Source organism: Malus domestica, chromosome 17, assembly GCF_042453785.1.
Source record: "Malus domestica chromosome 17, GDT2T_hap1".
NCBI lineage: Eukaryota > Viridiplantae > Streptophyta > Magnoliopsida > Rosales > Rosaceae > Malus > Malus domestica.
In genome coordinates this window covers 22108096-22115225 of record NC_091677.1, presented here as the reverse complement: position 1 = coordinate 22115225, position 7130 = coordinate 22108096, and the positions used below count along the sequence as shown (strand labels likewise).

Below are 7130 nucleotides of genomic sequence, written 5' to 3'. Positions count from 1 at the left end.
ATGCATGTTGCATCTAATCCTAACCTTTTATTTTCTCAAGTACCGTTGTGTGAAAGCTTTGAGACAACCCACGTTGAGGCCCATCAACTTTTTACAAGATCCAGCCTAAGTCAAGAGACCTAGTGGGCAGTCATAGCTGACTAAACCTCTGGTTACCCACTGAGTTGAGAGTGCTGATGTGTCCACTTTTAGACGTGGGACTTCGGATTCTTTCGTTTCATTTTTTTTTCTATGTCCTCTGGATTCATTTACGGAACCGCCATGTCACAAAAACGTAACCATGCCACATAAAATTTTCATTGTATCAAAAACACGGTCTGGTATACTAAATATCATATTATAAACAAACAAAAAATCATTTTGAAGTGCTCAATTACTTATATAATAACACTTGGTTATCAATTTATGTTTGCGGTACAATAAAGTATTATCTATTCAACTATTCACACACCCTAAATATCCAAAAACCCATTTCCTGCCTCCCGGCTAAGTTGCAGGTAGTTCTATCCTGAATATCCAAAAAACCAGTATTATTTTCCCTAACTTGAGTAGGATGGTGCATGTAGTGTTACCGCACAAGACCTCCAATTTTCTAAAACCCTCAAGTTTTTAGTCTAACAGAGACAATGAATCTAAATCCAATGATGTATGTACAGTCTGTGAATGGTGTAACCATTTTTATTCATGTAGCTTGGGAGCATCACAATTGACTTTAATACACAATTATACATGTACACTTTTTTATTTATGTCGCACAAGAATTATAAGACCGACCATGGAAGTTGGTGAATACTCCACTTTCATCTAACTTATGAGAAAAAAGATTTGAACTCAAACGCAAGTGACATATCCCAAACCTACAACATGCTTGGGGATTCAAACCTGCGCATATAGATTTTCAAAGATTTAATTCACAAAACTGTAAATTCGGAAAGTGCAAAAGAACAATATAAGGAGCAAAAGTAAATTAATTGGTGCTATGTTCAATTAATATAGCGGATGCAATCTGCGATTATATTAATTAAAGCCCAAATAATGAGGAGTAAATATTAAAGGACATTTTTGTAACTATTCGAGATTTATTTGTTTAATATATAGTTCTATTATATTTAATTAAAGTGCTTTGTTAATTTTTATTTTTTCATAAATCAATGAAACATTATAATTAAATTCTATTTCTCAAATAAAAACGGGTACATCTTAAAAATCTAATAAGATAACCTGATAATTATATGTACCCAGACCAATTTGTGGTGCTAGTTTCGTCTTCACTAAGATTCGAGATGCCATGTCCGTCATCATGGAAAAGATTTCTTCTTCTTGTCACTTTCCTTCATTTGTGCCTTCAAAAAGCTTGTGTGTTTGGTGATGCTTTGTCGTCAACCTTCATGAACATAGCTTTTCGATCTTTTTTATCAATCTCAAGTTCCTTGCATACTCAACTTGACTTCTATAAAATGAACCACTCTCCCTGTCAGTCTCACCTCTTAGCGTCGTCTTTTGGGAACAACATTAGAAACAAGCTTAATAATTCAGTATTTTAGGCAAAATTTTCACAACTTTCCAACATTTGTGATGGTTGAACCTTGTGATGAATTTGGGCAAAATTAGGTACCAACTGTTTGCTTGCATCAACTAAAACAAATAAAGTGGGAAAAAATTAATTATTTCAAAAAAAATAAAAGTTGGTGCTAATAAAAAAATTAGAAATTTTTTTACCTCATCCCCAATATTTGTGTCACCTTGATAAATTTTCACCGCTTTTGTCTGAGCATCTCTATATTTGCCTAATGCAAAACTCAAAATTTTTATCATATTAGTAACTAGTAAGTGCACTTTTCCTACGACTAGTTCCATACCGACTGCTATAATTTTCATGAAATTTCTTCCACACAAGAAAACATCTTTCAGCGATTAACCATGCAGTTTCGGTTTCGACTCTACCGTCAACGGGATATGCCATTTTCGTAAGCACAAACAAAATAGGAATGTAATCAATAAAATAAGAATGTAATAAAAGATTGTACATAATTTCGCGTGCTTGCTTTCATTTCTTGATCGAGCTATCATTAGTTGATGAAATTTTAGACTAATAAGATGACCTATTCCAACAAGTACTTAGAGATTATTTGCTGACAGAGACTTAGATAATCAGTCCGTCTCAAAGCAATGCTGTTTATCTAAATTGAAAGTGCTCATTGGTCGGCTAATTCAATGACTTCAGTGTTGTTTATCGAAATTGAAGATATTGCCGGTTGCCAACACCCTCACAGATTTCAACTGGTGTTTAGTTACAAATTTTGATTACATCAAGTAAAATCCCTGATCTACTCAGGCCAAACCCTAAAAATCCTTGCTAGGTGGTTATTAAATCCTAGTCATGCATCATAAAGAACTTGTGAGTTCAAGTCCCATCATGCTTCTATCCTATGCATCGGATTCTTCAAAACCATTTTCCTACATTTATGGGAAGTATAGGTTACTTATTTAATATAAATAACAGTCAATCAGCCACTCAGTATTATGATTTGGTGATATTCATCATAAGTAAGATGTTTTAGGTTCGAATTGCGTGGATGGTGAATTTGATGCCAAATTAGGTTGATCATTGTGTGGTTTAGCCAAACTCCCCTCCATTTAGTATAAAAATAGAGTGCTACTAAACTCACCCCATTTCTCACCCACCTTGTAATCAAAATGTTATTGACATATATTCATTTTAGAAAAATACTTTTAAACCCTTGTTTATAATTGGGCAGCTGACATGTAAATACTGCGCCACCATCAACTACTATAACCACTTCAATGGAGAAACTTTTGAACACCCACAGATTTGAACCAAAAAAAAATTGTTGGGTTCTAGGGTTTAGGTTGGATGACATTCATTGAAATCCCAAATGAGGATAGGGGTTGGGGGCTATCTAGAGTAATTATTATGGGTTGGCCATGTAGTTGGAGAAGGATTTGGTTATGGCGTGAAAAAGGGGACAGGTTTCGGTGGCTGAGGGGTAGGTATCAGGAGAGAGTGTGGTGGTGGGTAGGGGACAAAGATATTGATTATTGAGAGGTGGTGGTGGATGGGTTGCGAGATGGGGATGAGTGGGCAGGCGGGTTGGGGCTTCGGCTGCACCGTGAATGTGGTGCTACGATTAAGGATGGGATAGATTAAAAAAATGTATAAAATTTTTAATATATATTAAAGGTTACTTTAGAAATAATAAAGGGTGAGAAAATAACATTTCAATTTTTTAATTTTTTAAGGTGAGTGAAATTAGAATGTTGCTGGAAAAATAGGACAATGAAGTTGGTCTATCAACACTCTAAAAATAAATCGATGTGCTAAAAAATAATAATAATAGCAGTCAACCATTCTAGATTTCATATTTGGGAGAGAAAAACTGAATATAGCACATGAGGAGGGAAAAATAATGAAAAAGAAATAAATAAAAAAATAGCATACAGTTTTTGAAAGAAATAAAAAGAACGAGTAAGAAAGAGCTATAAATTAAAAATGTAAATTGTTATTAGCACTCCACAAATTATATTTTTCATTCCAAATTTTTTATGATTAAAAAAAATATATATATATATATATATATATATATATATATATATATTTGTGAAGAATGTAGAATAAGACTTTTGAAGTACTAATAACAGTTTTTATTCAATTCAAATTACGTGATTCTGTAATTTTGGTTATGTTTATGCATTTAATTATTTATTTTGGAGAAAAAAAAACTTACCATTTACTCTCTGTTTAATTTCCTATAATCGAGGGGAATCAATACCATTTGCTCCTTCTCTTGGCATAGCTGCAAAATTTGGAAAATAGAGCTAATTCACCGGGAGCATAAAAATATCTTCCAATAAGTTGACAGTGTTAAACCATAGAGATACCTTCCAATAAATTAGAATACATATTCTCAAATATCTTCCAAATTGTTGAGGTCGTTAGTGTGAAACCAGTTGGCTAAATCCTAGGCTAGGCTGTTGACAAACGAGAATTAAATTTTACAATTTTAATTACGCTTTGACACTAAAAAAAATGGAAGACAATAAGTAAATTAGCATTTTCAATGTGTAATGAAGAATGCTTATTATATTATTAGCCTGAAAACTGAAAAATTATAGGGAAAATTAGAAATAGGTCCAATTTTATAAACATATTTTTGAAATAGGTCTAATTTTTAGTGACTTTTGACTTTTGAAATAGGTCCAATTTTTAGTTACTTTGGACCCATATCAAAATACCCCAAAATTATAAGGAAAATATGATCAAGTAATTAACATATTTTGAAGACCGATTTGTGTTCCTAACAATAAAAAGATTGAACCCAGATATAAGAGCTTTGATTTACTTTGCATTTCGGTTATGGATGGTCTAGAGATACATCTTGTTTCATTGATCTTAATGAAAAGAAATTTCAATCGAACATGTAATTAGTCATCAGTACGCGCTACTCACTAGTCCTCGATATGTTGATATACTGAGGTGGGTGCAAGCTCTGGGCACAAGAAAGAAGATGGACAGATATGAGATGACCTTCATCTACAAATCATTATTATTACTTTCCTTGTTGATCGAATGTTTAATTTCTTCCTAGAAAGCAATTGAGCAAGCAAACTGAAAAAATACAATGGATGTAGCTAGGTTACCAGAGAGGAAGAGAGAGGACAAAAAATTGAATTCAATGGGCATGTCTATTGGGGGTTTGTATGCTATGCAACTTTCATGTGCCCCAGAAAGTGAAGGGCTTGTTTCTGGGATGGTGACAACTAACAAGGCCGAGCCCTCTCCTCTCTATCTTTCCAACCCGAAACGCATTGATGTGAATAATGCAGTAGATAAAAAAAACAACAAAATAGTACGTACTGAATAAGATATCCCCATTACTCTCACCTACCAACCTCACCTCTTTTCTTTTACCAAGGTATCCCCACTACTCATGCCAAATTATGCGATCACACAACATATTTTAGCGGATATTCATAGGTCATTACAAGGTTAATTTGGGAAGTGAGAGTCAGGTAATTTGAGACATGAAAACCCTAAAACCTTTCGCTTCTCTAACACTATATAATAACACTACCACCTTCCCAATTCCAAATCATTTCATACTTCCTTGAGACCCTCATCTTTTCCCAATTCATTCTGCAATCTTCACGCCTCACTCTCTCTCCCTTCTCAATTCCTCCTAACTCTCATCACTGCAAGGATATACTTCCTTCTGAAACACAAGAGGCTTTAGCATCATTTTCCAACTATGAAAATGTATTTTATCCCATATCTGAAATGTCGTAATTGCTTCTGTTGATCCTAGACTCAATAATTTGTAATTTATTTTAAGATTTATGTATAAGATTTGCTAGTGTGATAAGAAATTTAAAGTCGGTGAAAAAAAATGCAGAGCACAAAAATAACAGGATTAATGGTATGCGGATTCTTTCAGGATCCTTTATGATATGTCGACAACAGTGGTCAAGAAGGGGACCAATTGCTGAACAAGATATTGGCGGCAGTGGTCAAGAAGTGGGAGCTGTTGCTGAACCGGAAATCAAATTCACCACCGCAACAGTATGCTTCCATGTCTTTCAATGCTTCTTTATAGCACCATCTATTTTATTAATTCTAGCTTTCGCGGCCATCACGTCCCCTATAGATTACCTTTGTACCACAGTTCAATATGTGATTTGTGATATAATTATGGTGGAGATCATTTGTCGATTTAAGTAAAAAATCACCCCAAAGATTGTCAAGTTCTTAGGAATAAGATGCATCAGGGAAGCAATAGAGATATTTTTATAGGCTCTGGGTCTTTATTTACAAAATATTATAGATCCCGAATGCATAATTTGTGTTTTTACCCTAGTATGTTGTTCCTACTACCTGATTTCCTATGTCTTATTTTTGAGACATAGTGGAGCCCTAAGTTTTCTGGATTTTGCCCTAGGGATATATGCTGTAATTCCAGTGCGTTTTATAAAATTGATGGACGGTGGAAAAAATCTTTAAGGTTATGAATATGCATTATTCGTTCTTTCAATTACAACTTGCATTTCTCTATTTTTATTTAAAAGTCATTAGGAGAATGTAATTGAAGGGATTGTGAATCCACAAAACTTTGTTTTTCTTTTCATTTTTAGGTGTATCATAATGTTTTTATTTTTAATATGTACCATTTTAATTCGCAACCCTAATAATGAGAAAATATATGATACACCTAAAAATGAAAAAAGGTCTATGGATTCTCAATCCCTTCAATTACAGTCTCCTGATCACTTTTAAATAAAAGTAGAGACATGCAAGTTGTAATTGAAAGCCCGAATAATGTATATTCATAATCTTTCAGATTTTTTCCACTGTCCGTTAATTTTATAAAATGCATTAGAATTACAGCATTTATCCCTAGGGCAAAATCCAGAAAACTTAGGGCTCTACTATGTCTAAATAATAAGACAAAGGAAATCAGGTAGTAGGAACAACATACTAGGGTAAAAAAACGCACATTATGCATTCGAGATCTATAATAATATGTAAATAAATACCTAGAGCCCATAAAAATATCTCTGTTGCTTCCTTGATGCATCCTATTCCTAAGAACATGACTATTTTTTGGGATGATTTTTGACCTAAATCAATGAATGATTGCCACCATAATTATATTAGAGATGGAGCTGTGTATGAAGGTATTCTATGGGGGACGTGATGGTTGCGGTAACTGTAATTAGTAAAATAGACAATGCTATAAAGAAGCATTGAAAAACACTTAAACCCTAAACCATACTGTTGTTGTGGTGAATTTGATTTTCGGTTCAACTCTTATGATATCTTTATGATTTAAATAATAAGATTCAACTAGGAGTTAAGTCGGAATGGATTTCTAATTTTCGACAATAAATTTTTTGAATCTGTTCACAAATATTTTGAATCTGAATGTTTTTTCAAAAGTTAAAATGAAAGTCAGAATGGCATTTTGCAATTCTAATAACTAGGAATTTCTGATATAAATTTTTTCAAAGTATGCACCCAACTTATTCGGATACCAAAATGGTTTGATTTCTGATAGTTGTCTACTCAATTATAAAAATGAAAAGTTAATTCTCGTTTGTCAAAAGCCTAGCTCTAG

General features: G+C 33.3%; 1 long non-coding RNA gene across 1 annotated transcript; it reads left to right on the top strand.

The window, feature by feature from the left end:
• The first annotated feature begins 5127 nt into the window (after window positions 1-5127).
• Window positions 5128-6047, top strand: LOC139193528 (uncharacterized). Its single transcript, XR_011577728.1, has 2 exons — window positions 5128-5275; window positions 5454-6047. It is a non-coding gene; the product is annotated as an uncharacterized lncRNA (long non-coding RNA).
• Window positions 6048-7130: the final 1083 nt, after the last annotated feature.